At 41.5% G+C, this 17,247-nt stretch overlaps 1 long non-coding RNA gene across 3 annotated transcripts in view; it reads left to right on the forward strand.

Moving 5' to 3' along the window:
* Window positions 1-17,247, forward strand: part of LOC129008513 (uncharacterized) — a 76,786-nt gene that overhangs the window by 19,788 nt on the left and 39,751 nt on the right. The window contains exons 3-4 of one of the 3 annotated variants that reach the window (XR_010127633.1): window positions 1,888-2,025; window positions 15,316-15,489. The exons of 1 other annotated variant lie outside the window; for it this stretch is intronic. This is a non-coding gene — a long non-coding RNA (uncharacterized LOC129008513). The remainder of the gene's footprint in view (window positions 1-1,887; window positions 2,026-15,315; window positions 15,490-17,247) is intronic. One more of the 3 variants, XR_008492562.2, reaches the window with a different exon arrangement.

Below are 17,247 nucleotides of genomic sequence, written 5' to 3' on the forward strand. Positions count from 1 at the left end.
CTTGGCTCACTGCAACCTCCGCCTCCCGGGTTTAAGTAATTCTCCTGTCTCACCCTCCCAATGGCTGGGATTACAGGTGTGGGCCACCACGCCTGGCAATTTTTGTATTTTTAGTAGAAATGGGGTCTCGCCACATCTGCCAGGCTGGTCTCAAACTCCTGACCTCAGGTGATCCACCTGCCTCAGCCTCTTAAAGTGCTGGGATCATAGGCATGAGCCACTTTGCCCGGCCTAAGAATTGGCTTCTTTACTGCAACCTATTTTATCAGAAAGATCTTTATGACCTGTATCTTGTGCCGACCTCTTGTCTCATTCTGTGACTTAGAATGCCTTAACTGTCTGGGAATGCAGCCCAGTAGGTCTCAGCCTCATTTTACCTAGCTCCTATTCAAGATGGAGTTGCTATGGTTCAAATGCCTCTGACAGTACCAGCTGCCAAGCAGGCTGAGGCAGGAGAATCCCTTGTGCCCAGAAGTTTGAGGCTTCAGTGAGCTATGATCATGCTACAACACTCCAGCCTCGGTGACAGAGCAAGGCCTTGTCTCAAAAGTAAATAGGTAAATACGTAAGAAGTCTGCTAAGCAGGGACAAACATGCAAACCTATAATGCCAATAAAGTATTATAGGTACTCTGACAGCAGTAAGGGGGAAGCGGTCAGTTCTGTTGGGCATATACTGGTGAGGCTTCAGAGGGGACGGTTAGGGTGAATCTCAATGGGCAGTCAGTAAGCAGCCATGGAGGGAGGGGGTGGAGGAAGAGCTCAAGGTGCAACTGCACAGAGGTGGGAAACGTCTAGTGAATTGAGGGACTACGGAAGAGAAAGAGTTGGAGAGTTCGTTCCAAGGCCTAGGAGGCAGAGATGAGGGAGGCTGAAGAGAGAACAGGATAAAAAAACAGCAGATGTTATAGACTTCCTCTGCAGAGTTATCAGTGAACAAGAAGATATATCTTCTCTGAAATGTGAACAGGCCTTGTGCTTAAAATGGGGCGATAGTGACAAGTCAAAATTAGTCAGTCTGCTTCCTGGGTTTCATAAGCCAAAATGCATTTGTGCTGTCTTTGAAATGACAAAAATGACTCTCTGCGCTCAACTTGGTGTTAAGCCGGTAGAGTTCTTTACTTCTTGGAGTGACCCAAACTTCATTTCCAAGGAATCTGAGTCCTCAGCAGTCCTGCCTGTGTCTTGTTACTAGCATCCTGGCTGGGGAGAGTGAGGAAATGTATCTGGGGTCACCTCTCTTCTCCTATTATGCTGAAATAGCTCTTTTACTTTTATACTCAGAATTAATCACCCAGTCTACACCCAAACGTTCTTTTCTGTTTGCCAAAAAGTGGCAAAGTAAAAGTTTCACTTTCCTGTTCAGTGGGCTCTTTAATATGTCCCTTGACTGAAACATTTTTTTTTGTGCCTTTGGATTCTAAATCCTAAGGTCATTTCTCCTTCCAGGAAGGTGGATCATGAGATGTACTGCTTAGAGTTCTGCCCCTGGGAAGATTTTCCTTCTCAATTGTCTTTCAAGGCCGCCCCTAAGTGGGTGAAAGTTGCAACAATAGTCCTGATTGTGCTAGTGTCCTTAGACCAGGGAAGAGTCATCTGGAAACTAGTCTTGAACATTTTCTTCTTTAATCAGCAAGCCACAGGGAGTTTCCACAAGGCCATATGTGTGGGCTGGGGGAGGATGGGTCTCCTCCAGCTCCCAAAGTAGGAGACAGTGTGCTCTGTCACGCCACAATCACCCACAGTGGGGAATTCCTCCCGCAGAGGTGGGGAATCTGATGCCTGAACAGCCAAGTGTCAGGCCTCAAGTCCTCCTTCACCTAAAAATTATATCTAAAAATTCATCTGAAAATTTGTATTACTTTTTGGTTTCTTTGTTTTGAGACAGGGTCTGGCTCTGTCATGCAGGCTGGAGTTCAGAGGCACAATCTTGGCTCACTACAACCTCCACCTCCTGGGTTCAAGCAATTCTCCTGCCTCAGCCTCCCGAGTAGCTGGGATTATAGGCACTCACCACCTCGCGCAGGTAATTTTTTGTATTTTTAGTAGAGACAGGGTTTCACCATATTTGTCAGGCGGGTCTCGAACTCCTGGCCTCAAGTGACCTGCCCTCCTCGGCCTTCCAAAGTGCTAGGATTACAGTCATGAGCCACCACGCCTGGCCTAACTTTGTAGTACTTTATAATTTCTTACAAATTTAAATCTTTATTCCATCTGGAAGTTCAAGGTAGGGTCCAATTTTATTCCTTTTCCAAATGACTAGCCTGTTGTCTGAATAATGTGTTTCTTTTCCCCACTTTATTATATAATCCAGTCTCATTTGTATTTGGATCTGCTTCTGTTCTCACTATTTGGTTTTACTGATCATCTGTCCATTCCTGCAGCAGTATATCAGCAATAAATACTGCAGTTTAAATAACTGGCAAAGCTCTCCCTAATATTCTTCTGTGTTAGAATTTTCTTGGCTATTTGGGCATATTTTTATTTTCCAGACAAATTTTAATATTTTTTGCCAAGTTCCAAAAGAATTCCATTAGAATTTTGGAATTGTTATTGAACTGTAAAAAATTTATAGATCAGTTTCAGAAAAAACTGACATATTTACAATGTGTGTCTTCCAAGCCAAGAATATGACATATCTTTTTATTTGTATGTGTTCTTTCTGGATGGACATTAATTCTGAGTGATATGAACTAGTTTCTTCTCCAGAGACATTTTCGTTACCACTCCTGCTATGGGAAGGAGGTTCTACAAAATGTAATCATTTCATTTTGGGCCACCAACATGTCTTGACGGTCAGTATAAACATATGAGTGTATTGCTGAAAACTGTGGTGTGATGGTTAACTCTCCAAGATCCCTATACAGGGATTGTCAGTTGAAAAAACTATGTGGAAACCTTAAAACTTCCAGAAACCACCAATATGTGTAATTTGCCTATAAAGGATGTCATTTACTAAAAAACTCTCATTATTCCTAAGCAGGAATGGAGGCTGTAATGTTATGTTGGCCACATATTTGTGGCACATCTGAGAACTGTTTGTATAAATGCACTGGCTAGACGCCCCATTCACTGCTCCAAAACCCATTCTAATATTGACAACACAATAAAGAAGAATGGCACATGCCAAGTTATTTAACAAAACTTGCCAAGGAGGTCACTGTGCTGGCTTTCCTTTTCTGTTGTTTACCCAGTGCCTAATATGACGCCTTGCATAGAGTTTGTGCTTAACTATTGAAGGAATGAATGGAGTCATCAACAAGGATTAATATGCATGCTTTTTTTTTTTTTTTTGAGATGTGAGTCTTGCTGTGTTGCCCAGGCTAGTCTCAAACTCCTGGGCTCAAGCAATCCTCCTGCCTCAGCCTCCCAAGTAGCTGGGACTATAAGTGCGTGCCACTGCACCTGGCTATATGCATGCTTTCTAGGGTAAAAACTTGAAGAGTGTAATTTGCTGCCATCCTAACTTATTCATCACCCTCTGGCATCATGGCAGTACGAAAAACTTCTAGATTGGCAGCTGGGACCGTTAAGCTCTCCTACCCTTGATTCACCAAATAACTATCTCCAGGGTCAGCCTTTGTAGCTTGGTCAGTTCCTCCTAGCCCACCTTCCATTCCAGTAGTGGATGATCCCAAAGAGTAGGACTCCATTTTTCTTCCCACCAGCCGTCTATTGCCAAAGATCCTTTGTGCCTTTACCCAGCCAAGTCACAAAACATTGAATAACCACACTGACATATTGTTGTTAGCACTGGAATCAGAGACTACGATGTTATAATCTGAGATTCGGAATGATCATCCTAATGACAGATTTTGCCTGGTCTCCTTCTCAGGGTGGGTGGGCTGGTGGGCTAGAGTGAGTCAATCATGGCCAGATTGGGGCAGTGAAAATACTTGTTACCCACAGTTGCAGATATGAAGAATTTATGAATGAGAATGTTAGATCAGAGAGAATCCACACAGTAAAAAAGAAGCATGTCCACCCAGGTAATCACAGCAAGAAGAGTCTGTAACCAGTATCAGGAGCTGGACTAGAAAGCCAAGGGATTGAAGACCAGAGAATATTGAATAGAGCCAAAATAGCTGCAGCCAAAAGCTGAGCTTTTATATATTATCATAGATCCATGGCATAGGCAGCCTGAATTTATTTAAATGTCCTAGGATGTCCAGACATAATGGAGAACGAGGTAGGTATAAGTGTTAGGAGGCTATTGCACCTAAGTGAGAATTATTAAAGGAGTAGGGGGCTGGGCACAGTGACTGTAATTTCAAAATTTTGGGAGGCCGAGCAGAAGGATTGCTTAAGCCCAGGAGTTCAAGACCAGCCTGGGCAATAAAGTGAGACCATGTCTCTACAAAAAAAATACAAAAATTATGGCCAGGCATGGTGGCATGTCCCTGTAATCCTAGCACTTCGGGAGGTCAAGGCGGGCAGATTGCCTGAGGTCAGGAGTTCAAGACCAGCCTGGACAACATGGTGAAATCCCGTCTCTACTAAAATACAAAAAAAGTTAGTGGGTATGGAGGTGTGCGTCTGTAGTCCCAGCTACTCTGGAGGCTGAACAGGAGAATAGCTTGAACCGGGGAGGTGGAGGTTGCAATGAGCCGAGATTGCACCATTGCATTCCAGCCTGGGTGACAGAATGATACTCTCTCTCCAAAACAAAACAAAACAAAAAATAAAAAACAAAAAAAACCCCACAAAAATTAGCCAAGCATGGTGGCATGTGCCTGTAGTTCCAACCACATGGGAGGCTGAGGTGGGAGGATCACCTGAGCTCAGGAGTTTGAGGCTGCAGTGAGCCAAGTTCACACCATCACACTCCCGCCTGGACAGCATCACACTCCAGCCTTGTCTCTAAAATAAAAACATAAATAAATAAATAAATAATAAACAGAGTAGCAGTTGCCGTGGGACCAGAGAGACCAGAAACAGATTCCAAAGCAATTTCAGAAATATAATTAATAGGAATGATGCCTGCATAGCCAAAAGTCATGAATTCTAGTTAGTTGAGGCAAAGAAGGTACAGATAAAAAAATTCAAATGATAAGATCCAGTCTTTAAATATTGTGAAAATTTGGGATAGTACAATAATTACTTTCATGGATTATTTTAAACATTGTTTAAAATGCATTGTAGTTATTGTCCATGACAACTTTGTAAGATATCCTTTTTAACCAGGTGCGGTGGCTTACCCCTGTAATCCCAGCACTTTGGGAGGCCAAGGCATGAAGATTGCTTGAGCTCAGGAGTTCGAGATTGGCCTGGGAAACTTTGCAAGACCTGTCTCTACTGAAAACAAAAAAAACAAAAAAAGCAGCCAGGCATGCTAGCACACGCCTGTAGTCCCAGCTACTTGGGAGGCTGTGGTGGGAGGATCGCTTGAGCCTGGGAGATAGAGGCCACATTGAACTGTCATCACCACCACTGCACTCCAACCTGGGTGACAGAGTGGGACCCTGTCTCAAACAAACAAACAAACAAAAAATAAGAGTTACCTCCATTTTAACAACCCTGAGAGTGATTTACCCAGGGTCACATAGCAGCTTGGAAGCATGGCTGTGTAAAAGAACTTGGGGCTTTTAATCTCTGTATTACTTAGGATTCTCCAGAGAAACAAAACCAACAAGATAGATAGATAAACGGATGATAGATAGATAGATAGATAGATAGATAGATAGATAGATAGATAGATAGATGATAGGAGATGTATTATGGGAATAGGCTTACAGAATTATGGAGGCTGAGAAGCCTCACAATATGCCATCTGCAAGCTGGAGAACCAGGAAAGCTAGTGATTTAATTCAGTATGAGTCTGAAGGCCTGAGAACCAGGAGCTCCTATGTCCTATGGCAGCAGGAGATGGTTAGCTCAACTCAAGCAGAGACAGTGAATTCACCTTTCCTCTGCCTTTTTGTTCTATCTGTGCCCTCAACAGACTGGATGAAAATAGATCTTCTTTACTCAGTCTACTGATTCAAATGCTAATTTCCTCCAGAAATGCCCTCACAGACACACCCAGAAATAATGTTTTACCAGCTATCTGGGCATCCCTTAGCTCAGTCAAGTTGACACATAAAATTAACCATCACGGGCTGGGCGCAGTGGCTCACCCCTGTAATCCTGGCACTTTGGGAGGCTGAGGTGAGGGGATTGCTTGGGCCCAGGAGTTTGAGACCAGCCTGGGCAACATGGCAAAACCCCATCTCTGCAAAAAATACAAAAATTAGCCAGGTGCAGTGGCTCATGCCTGTAGTCCCAGCTACTCTGGAGGCTGAGGTGATAGGATCCATTGAGCCAGGGACATCGAGGCTGCAGTGAGCCAAGATTGCACCACTGCACTCCAGACTGGGTGAGAGAATCAGACTGGGTGACCGAATCAGTCTTTCATGGTCCAAACCCAACTCATTATCTCTCTCTTTCTCTGTTGCTCTCTCTTTCCCTGACACAGATATTCACTTAGCATTTAAACGTGACTTCTGAGACTAAAGTGAAAGAGATTTTTCAGTTATCAATATGTTCTGATATAGATAGTTTGATAAATAGATAAATGTATAAATATTGTTCAAGTGCTTTTGGAGCTAGTGAGTTGGCTGCATTATTATATCTGTTTCGGGAACTCTAGAATGATATGTAAAACCCTCTTCCCTCCCTTCTTTACTTCCTTCCTTCCTTCCTTCCTTTTATCCACATTTTTTTCAGCAAACATTTAAGAGTGCTAATGATGTGTCAGCTCATGCTTGGCTCCGAGAGATTCAAAAATAAAAATGACAAGGTCTCCTAATCTCTAGGATAGGGAGATTCAAATTTGCATGAGGACTTTCGAGAAAAATCAAGGATGCCTGAGGGGATTTGAGTCCTAAAGGCTCAGCACTTACGAAAAAGGATAAAGTCCTTCCCAGCCTGGCAGGAGCAGGAAAAGCCTGTGATGGGGGAAGGGAGTGAAGGCATGTGCCTCCTCATGGAACACAGGGTCGGAGTCAGTTAGGAGGGATAAGAGTACAATAGAGGGTTGTGTGACACAGACAGGCTGCCAGCCCTCAGCATGGACCCGGTGCATGGAATCCGTGAACTTAAAAGAGTCAAGTGACTACCTTTGGCAACCAAAAGAGACACTGCCTTTTAGAAGGCATATCATCTGAAATTGGCTGAAAGAGCTGTCCTACTTAGGAAGAAAAATCTCTCCTTTGGAAAGAGCTGGAACTTTTAGTAAAACTGAACAGTGAGGTGGCAGAAGGTGAGTTAATGAAGTGCTGGGTAGGGAGGTCATGCGGGCAGGTGTAAAGAGCAGAGCCAGAAGACGTGGGTTTCAATTTTGCCTCCACATACTAGCTGAGCAGTCTTGAGCAAATAATTGTTATAATTGTTTCTGGGCTGTAAAATACCAAGTGAGAACAATGACTGGTCTCATTTATAGAATTATATGAATTACTTTTTAATCCTCATAACCAACTTATGAAATAATTCTCATTACTATTCCCTTTATTTATTTATTTAGAGACAGAGTCTCACTCTGTCACCCAGGCTAGAGTGCACACCTCACTGCAACCTCAACCTCCTGGGCTCAAGAGATCCTCCTGCCTGAGCGGCTCCCCCTCCCTACTCCCCAGTAGCTGGGACTTTAGGTGTGTGCCACCCACTCTTGGCTAATTTTAAATTTTTTTTAAGTTAGGGGTCTCACTATGTTGCCCAGGCTGGTCTCGAACTCCTGGGCTCAAATGGTCCTCTGGCCTCAGCCTGCCAAAGTCCTGGGATTATAGGCATGAGCCACCACGCCCAGCCTACTATTCTCTTTATATAGATGAGGACACTGAGGCTTCAGGATGTTGAATATATTTTCAAAATTTACATCGCTAGTAAATGGCAGAGCTAGAATTGAACCCATGTTTGTTTGATTTTAAACTCTGTGTTCTTTGCCATTTACATTCTTCTGCCCGTCTTCTAAGGATCTGTATTAGGGACTAAATTAAACCAAGTTATACTAAAATGTTGGTAATTAATTTGACTATGAAATGCCTAATTGTTCTAGTACTTAATCTTAGTTTCAGCCAGGCACAGTGGCTCACGCCTGTAATCCTAGCACTTTGGGAGGCCAAGGTGGATAGATCAATTGAGGTCAGGCGTTCAAGACCAGCCTGGCCAACATGGTGAAAACCCTGTCTCTACTAAAAATACAAAAGTTAGCCGGGTGTGATGGCAGACGCCTGTAGTCCCAGCTACTCAGGAGGCTGAGGCAGGAGAATCGCTTGAACCCAGGAGGCGGAGGTTGCAGTGAGCCGAGATGGCACCACTGCACTCCAGCCTGGGCAATAGAGCGAGACTCCATTTCAAAAAAAAAAAAAATCTTAGTTTCATTTAAAGATTAGATATGAGTGTGTATATTATTTTTTCAAGTGTTATTACTTTTTAATTTAAAAAGTTTTTCCTTTATTTTTACATTTTTATTGCATAATTGCTTTCTGAGGAAAGAAAAATCTTTTGAACGTTATAAAAATGGTTAGATTAATTAGTGTAATCTTGTCAGGGCAGTATATACCTCAATTAACTAAGCTTATCCACAAATGGCCATTATTTTCTTGCTTCAGCAGTGACGTAGGAAAGGTCTGTATGCCTGGGAATCTGGAGATCTAGGTTTTAATCCAAGATCTGAGTTCATTGTCCTGTATTTATCTAAGGCCAGTCACCCTCTTTCGGCTGCTATTGCTTCATGTTTAAAACAAGAGGATTAGATGAGATGATTGGCAAAGTCCCTTACAGCATTAATAGCCTATGATTCTATAAAATTTTAGAAGACACAATTCAGAAGGATATAATTTTAAATCAATTTGTGTCACAACAGTAATAATAAACGTAGTGGCTCTAAGCAAGTAATAGACTGAGAGAAAGAAACTATGAATTAGATAAGTTTGACTAGATAACGTCTAAGTTCTTTCCAACTTTGAAATCCATGATCACATATTACAACACTGTAATTTCATAGTACTTTGTAGGGTTTCAAAGAACTTTCATTCGATTTATCCTCTCTGATCCTCACAGGGACAATATGAAGCAGTGAGAAGAGTTGTTTTATCCACACTCTACAAATGAAGGAACTAAAGATTAAGTGGGTGGCATTGGGTCACTTGGCTAGTTGGGGACAGAGCTCGGACAGCAAGGCTTTCTGACTCACACCCTGCCCTCTATGCCATAGCATTCCTGGGCTCAATAAACAGTAACTGTGAAAGAAGGTCGCCTCACACAAAGCTACATTTTATTCTAGTTTGACAGATGAGTAATCCTCAGTGATAAATTCCTTTTCTGAAAAGTCTCAAAGTCCCTTGGGCCGTTTTAAGTCATTTGTAATGTCAAAAAGTTCAGGACAGACAGTATTTGCAACTTTCCTCAAATCCAAAAGTCAGAAAAGCTGGGGAGAGGTTTTTACTTTTTCTTTCTCTTTTTTCTTTTTTTTTTGTAGACTAAGTCACAAGAAGGAAGGGTTTTACTTTTTCTTTTCAACTTAAAAAAGAGAGTAATTAATATCCTAAATTCTCTTTGTCCTAAGACACCTTTCCTAAGAACCATGAGCTTTTAGCTAAGTATGGAGGACATTTAGTAGCTATGACTAAGCAACTCATCTTTCAGTTACGGAATAGCCTATGTTGGCCGGGCGCAGTGGCTCACGCTCCGTAATCCCAGCACTTTGGGAGACCGAGGTAGGTGAATCACCTGAGGTCAGGAGTTTGAGACTAGCCTGGCCAACATGGTGAAACCCCGTCTGTACCGCAAATACAAAAATTAGCTGGGCATGGTGGCGGGCACCTGTAGTCCCAGCTACTTGGGAGGTTGAGTCAGGAGAATCACTTGAACCCAGGAGTTGGAGGTCACAGTGAGCCGAGATGGTGCCATTGCACTCCTGCCTGGGTGATGAGCAAAATTCTGTCTCAATAAATAAATAAATAAATAAATATTATTGTTATATTTGTGGAAAAGATAATTTGGCATCTTTTCACTCAATGAAAATATTTGTTTAAATACTGTATAAAAATCAATTTATATATACTTACATATAATATAAATTTATATGTAAATATTTATTATTGAAGTTATTTTATGTTATTTTATAGAAGTTATACATGCACATAATAAGAAAAAAATCTTATCAGTAGAAAAAGAACGGTGTAAAATGAATATGACCTCCATCCATTCTAGCCTAGGCCCACGCTCTAGAAACAAGCACTGTCATCGGCTATTGTTAGATGGTGTGGCGGTTGCCATTATAATTTAAAATTCCATGCTTACAGCTCTGTTTTTCCCTTTGTCAACTTTAGAAGTACCTACTGACTTCAAAAAAGATGAGAAATTTCTTGTGTTTACACTTCCTCCCAATCTTTCTGTTCCTCTCCATCTCCAATTTGTGTTAGTTATATTATAAAATTTTTAATTTTTTCTTTCTTTTTTTTTTTTTTTTTTTGAGACAGAGTCTCGCTCTGTCACCCACCCAGGCTGGAGTGCAATGGCGTGATTTTGGCTCACTGCAACCTCCACCTCCTTCTTCTGGGTTCAAGTAATTCTCCTGCTTCAGCCTCCTGAGTAGCTGGGATTACAGGCATGTGCCACTGTGCCCAGCTAATTTTTGTATTTTTAGTAGAGACAAGAGTTTCACCATGTTGGTCAGGCTGGTCTCGAACCCCTGACCTCGTGATCCGCCTGCCTCGGCCTCTCAAAGTGCTGGGATTACAGGTGTGAGCCACCACGCCCAGCCCTAATTTTTCTAAAAATTATATTTAAAATTATTATTTATAACTTTAAATAATGTACCTAAACTTCCATTTCTAAATTTATTTATTTAGACGGAGTCCTTTGATTCCCATTTATATAAGAGAGTCCACCTCTCAATTGTGTGTGTGCATGTGTGTATATTCATGGTTTACTATGTTTACATTCTGCTCTGTAATTATAATTAAGTCTTCTGAGGATTAAAAATGAGAATCCTGAGTGGAAGTGATCCTTCACTCAGCACAGCGGTAGGCACATAGGTTTTCTATAATTGACTCGTATGGATAAACCCCATGTGGAAGAAAAAATAATCTTTTTTTTTTTTTTTTGAGACCAAGACTCTCTCTGTCGCCCAGGCTGGAGTGCAGTGTTGCGATTTCGGCTCACTGCAGCCTCCACCTCCTGGGTTCAAGCGATTCTTGTGCCTCATCCTCCTGAGTAGCTGGAACTGTAGGCGTGCGCCTATAGTTAATTTTTGTATTTTTAGTAGAGACGAGGTGTTGCCATGTTGGCCAGACTGGTCTCGAACTCCTGGCCTCAAGTGATCTGCCCACCTTGGTGTCCCAAAGTTCTGGGATTACAGGCATGAGCCACCATGCCTGGTCCTAAAAACTCTTTAGCATAGGAAAATTTTATTTTCTGGATTATTTATTTTTCTCCATAGTCCTAAATACATTCTAAAACCACATTTTTATAGGTATTAGATTTCTCAGAGTTAACTTCTACATATTTTAATTTTCTCTCATATTTTCTATCATTTTACTTTATCTTTCAGGTAATCAAATTGATCTTCGGGTTGTGTCTATATTATTGTTTAGTCATCCCTTTGAAATGTTTATTTTTAGTTCCTAATAGCTCTTTTGTGTTCTCTGATTGCTACTTGTCATAGCAAACTGTAATTAAGATTGTAGTAGGCTATAAATTCCTGATTATCCTAATTAGCATTTTTACTAGTATTGTTTTAAATACTAATTTTATTAATTTGCTAATTTAGGTGTTTGGAATATGATTGATTTCATGTGTGTGTTAATTAGGTTTTTTTTTTTTAATTCTTTTCCCCTGCTTGGATTATCTTTTTCCTTTGGGTCAGTTGTTTTGTTTTCTAAAGCTTTCACTTTTGTATTGTTTTTCCTGAGAAGTGTGGTGTTCTCTATTGTCTATTCATTTGAATGAATTCAGAACCAAACAAATGCCTTAATTTAGCACAACCAGCTTGTGTGGGTTTCCTCTTCAATTGTTTAGGTTTGTTTCTCCAGGAAGGTTTTCCCTGAATAGAATGACTGGCACGAGTTCTGTGTAAGTAGGCAGGACTTTTGGACAGGAAGGCTTCCCTGTAGGTTTCCTGTGGGCGGAGTAGGCAAGAAGGCTGGGGAACCTGAGGTTCTCCCGGAGGATGTAGAGATGCATTTTGAGTTTGATTGTTTCCCCTCTGAGTTTATAAATGTAGAGATTCAAAGTTTCTTCAGTTATCTCCTTTTAAGCTACAAGACCCTCCGGAGGAACACTCTCTCTGCCCTTTCTTTCTAAAGAGCTGTGCCCTGGCTCATAGCCCGAGGCCAAAAGTCTCAGCTGCCTAGCTTTGTTTACACAGGTCACAGGAAAGGGGCCCAGCTGTCCCAAGGCACTGAATCCAGTTCTTTAATGAGGCCACTGTTGATTGCCCCCACACCCCATCATTGTATTGTTGACCAAGTGAGGAGTTTCTCTGGGCCCCCTTGGGAAGACACATGCTTATATCCTGTACCCTGGCCTGCAGTTTCTCATTGGTTCATCCATCTGCTTTGTATCTTTTAGAAATTTCCCAAAACTCTTGTGTGCTGATGACACTCTTTCTTGTTTCCTATTGCTGTTATTCATTCATTTTCTTTAAAGAATATTTTCTGTCACTTTTATGGGAATATGGAAGATAGAAGAGGTAAATACATGTGCTCATCCACCATTTTGTGTACAAGCACACACACAGTACACATACATGCGCAAGCACATGCACACACACACAACACACATACACGTGAAAAGCAAATACAATAATGCATCCAATTAATCCTTTGGGGGAAAGACAGATTCCTATTAATATAAATTATCAGAATACAATCACTAGATCTCTCAGTTGGTTCCAATGTTTTGCCCAGGTTATGCTTATTTTAAAAATTAATGCTCAGCAATGTGTCAGAAATTACAGCTATGAAGGCTGAAAATAAAAAAAATTACAGCATCATTTTAGAATTATTTTACAGAATTATCTGTACCTGAAAAGGAAGACATGGTCACTGTTGCTAGTGTCTTCCCAGTCCCTTTACCTTGGGATTTTGACTTGAGTACCTCAGTTCCTCAGTAAATATGAGGGGCAGCTTGCCAAGGCATTGTTTTAGGCACAATTTTGTAAGAAGTGCTGCTGTTCGACTCTTATGTCCTCTGGACACATAAATGCCATTTGGATTCTCCTAATTCAAATTCCCATCCTTACAAATTCCTCAAACAAGTGTTTAACTTAAGACAAAAACAACCACAGGCCAGGTGTGGTGGCTCACGCCTGTAATCCCAGCACTTTGGAAGGCCAAGGCATGAGGATTGCTTGAGTCCAGGAGTTTAAGACCAGCCTAGGCAACATAGTGAGATCCCATCCCTAAAAAAAAAAAACAACAAAAAAAACCCCTCAGATTAGCCAGGTGTGGTAGTGTCTGCAGTCCCAGCTACTCAGGAGGCTGAGGTGGGAGGATTTTTGAGCCCAGGAGGTCAAGGCTACAGTGAGCCAAGATGGCAACACTGCACACTAGCCTGGGCAACAGAGCGAGACCTTGTCTCAAAAAGGAAAACAAAAAAAAGCAAAACAAACAACAACCAAAAAACACAAACATTTTGATTGTAAGAAACAGAACCCAAACTCTGAAATGATCAAGGTGCTCAAAGCTAGGAAATCTGAGGTCAGATCTGAGTTCTACTACTCACTAACCCTGTGGTCTCAGGAAAAGGATTTACGTTTTCTAAACCTCCATTTTCTGAATTTTAAATTGAAGATAATAATAGTACCTACTTCATAGGATGGTTTTGAATATTAAGATAGTATACATAAGTCCCTTAGCACATTACCTGACACATAGTATGGGCCTCATTAGCTATTAGCAATTATCATTAAGATCTGCAAATAATTCATATTTATATTACAGAGCAGTTATGGAATAAATATTCAATTCCTTCTTATTTTGATATTCATAAAATATAGAGAAATATTCCTTGCTTCCTGGTCCCACCGGATAGTATTATTTTGGCTTTTTTTTTTTTTTTTTTGAGATGGAATCTCGCTCTGTCGCCCAGGCTGGAGTGCAGTGGCACAATCTCGGCTCACTACAAGCTCCGCCTCCTGGGTTCACACCGTTCTCCTGCCTCAGCCTCTCGAGTAGCTGGGACTACAGGCGCCCGCCACCACGCCTGGCTAATTTTTTTGTATTTTTAGTAGAGACAGGGTTTCACCGTGTTAACCAGGATGGTCTCGATCTCCTGACCTCGTGATCCGCCATCTCGGCCTCCCAAAGTGCTGGGATTACAAGCGTTCTTTTTTTTTTTTTTACCCGGCTTGTTCTTTTTTTTTAATAGTAAAATACACACGACATAAAATTTACCATGTTAACTCTTTTTAAGTGTACAGTTCAGTGACATTAAAAATACTTACGGGCCGGGTGCAGGGTCTTGCTCTGCTGTCCAGGCTGGAGTGCAGTGGTGTGATCATGGCTCATTGCAGTCCTGACTTCCCAGACTCAAGTGATCCTCCCACCTCAGCCTCCCAAATAGCTGGGACTACAGACACATGCCACCACGCCTGGCTAATTTTTTGTAGAGATGGAGTTTCGCCATGTTGCCTGGGTTGGTCTCAAACTCCTGGTCTCAAGTGATCTGCCTATCTTGCCCTCTCAAAGTGCTGGGATTAAAGGTGTGTCATTCTTTTTTAAGACTGAAAAATATTCCACTGCGTGTGTACACCATGTTTTGTTTATCCACTTATCTGTCCGTAGGCACTTGGGGTGCTTCAGCTCTTGGCCGTTATGAATAAGGCTGTTATGATACGGGTGTGTAAATATTTGGTCAAGTCCCTGCTTCTTTTTTTTTTTTTTTGAGACGGAGTCTCGCTCTGTTGCGCAGGCTGGAGTTCAGTGGCGTGATCTCAGCTCACTGCAAGCTCCGCCTTCCCGGCTCACACCATTTTCCTGCCTCAGCCTCCCTAGTAGCTGGGACTACAGGCGCCCGCCACCAGGCCTGGCTAATTTTTTGTATTTTTAGTAGAGACGGGGTTTCACCATGTTGGTCAGGATGGTCTCGATCTCCTGACCTCGTGATCCACCCGCTTTGGACTCCCGAAGTGCTGGGATTACAGGCATGAGCCACTGTGCCCGGCCCCTGCTTCCATTTTTTGGGGTACACACCCAGAGGTGGAATTGTTGCATCACAGGGCACTGGCATTTAAATTCTCACTCTTCTCATTTGGTGTCTCACACCAGTTTGCATTCCTGTTTGAGAGATTTGTAAATCACACACCATATTTGTTTTCTTCTCTGTTTCACAGATAAATATGCTGAGGCATGTTTTCAAGGAGGGGAGATGGATTCCTTTTCCTCAGCCTGGCACAGAGCCGACCTGCAGTGTAGCACTGTGGTGACCTGGCAGGATCTGCTCTCCAGTCACTCCTGCGGGCCCTTCTGGGGACAAGGAGACTTTTCTGTGTGGCCTGTTGATTTGAGTAGGTATAGCCTTTCTGCTAGCCACCAGACACAGCTCTGTAAGAATTTACTCTCAACTACCCCATGAATAAGAAAACACTTAGGGAGGCTTTTACCTATCCGTGAATAGTTACTTCTGTTCAACAGTCCTACAAATGTTTTCGAATACCTGAAGTGTGCCAGACATGTGCTAGGCAACAGGGTTAGAAAAGTGTGGGAAGCTTGGTCCCTGGCCTGGGGAACTTTAGTTCAGTGGAGAGCTTACAGATATTCCCACCATACACTTTCAGAGCGTGGATGTTTACAAAGTTGTCAAAGAGTATTTTGGTGTGCTTTGGCAATGGTGAATCTAGTGTTGTGGGCCTTCTAAAAAATATGAAATGATGAATTCACAATTAGTTATAAGGTTTTGAAAGGGATTAATACAAATGGGTGGGGTGGGATGGGAGGAAGGTCCTGAAATGGGTTTTATTAACTTGGTAGTAAATCATTTCTGGATTTGAGGAGTATTAAAAGGATCCTTTACTCCCAAATCTCTCCCTCGATAGTCATATAATGAGATGCTTAAAGTTTCTGTCATTATTTTCATTCCACAGTTAAGAAATCAAAGGGGTTGGTGATATTAGAAATACTTGAGAGACAGATAAGACTGAAGCCCATACCACCTTCAATTATCCAGGGTTTAAGAAGCCTTTAATGGGTCAGGATTGCAGAATGAAGAAGCTGTTAAAAAAAAATACCATGTTCTGGCGGGCGCCTGTAATCCCAGCTACTTGGGAGGCTGAGGCAGGAGAATCACTTGAACCCAGGAGGTGGAGGTTGCAGTGAGCCAAGATCACACCACTGCACTCCAGCCCGGGCAACAGTGCAAGACTCTGTCTCAACAAACAAACAAACAAACAAACAAAAAACAAAAAAACCATGTTCATGGTAGAAAATTTGGAAAAGCAAAAAGAGCAAAACAAACTCACCTATTAATTGTTCTACTTCCCAGAGACAAACATTGCCAACATGTTGGTGAATATCCTTCCAGTCTGTTTTATATCCCTTGAATTGTAACTTGTTTTCTCTCATTTTCAATAACAATAGTCAGGAACATTTCTGGGCCATGCGTTTTATAAATGTAGGTTTTAATATTTAAACATTTTTTTTCCTATGAAAAGGAAAAATAAGACAACCAAATACTATTGTTGAACTGATTCTAAAGGCTAGTCAGGTGGCTATTATAAAAAATAAAAATGTAGTTACTGCCACCTAAAGGAAAAATGTTAAACGTACTTAAAAGATATTTTAAGATTACGTTTGATATATGAAGCTATTAAGGGGGCTAATTGTGTGTTTTTAAAAATTTTTCTTTCTTTTACCAGGTTGCTTTTATCCTTCGTTTGAAAAATTATTCATTTGACTCAATGAATAATTACGATATTATTCATGAATAATATTAATGAATATTCATATATTTATTATATAAGTAATATATTCACTAGCATAAAATTTTAAGTGACAAAATTATATACAGTGAAGAGTAGGTCCCTGTATTACTTCATTTGTGCTGCTATACAAGAATACCTGAGGCTGGGTAATTTATAAAGAACAGAGGTTTATTTGGTTCATGGTTCTCAGGCTGTACATGAAGCATAGTGCTGGCATCTGCTTCTGGTGAGGCCTCAGGAAGCTTCCACTCATGAAAGAAGGCAAAGAGGGAGCTGGTGTGTTACATGGTAAGAGAGAGAGCAAGAGAGAGAGAGAGAGAGACAGAGAGAGGAGGTGCCAATCTC

Source organism: Pongo pygmaeus, chromosome 9 (assembly GCF_028885625.2).
Source record: "Pongo pygmaeus isolate AG05252 chromosome 9, NHGRI_mPonPyg2-v2.0_pri, whole genome shotgun sequence".
Taxonomy (NCBI): domain Eukaryota; kingdom Metazoa; phylum Chordata; class Mammalia; order Primates; family Hominidae; genus Pongo; species Pongo pygmaeus.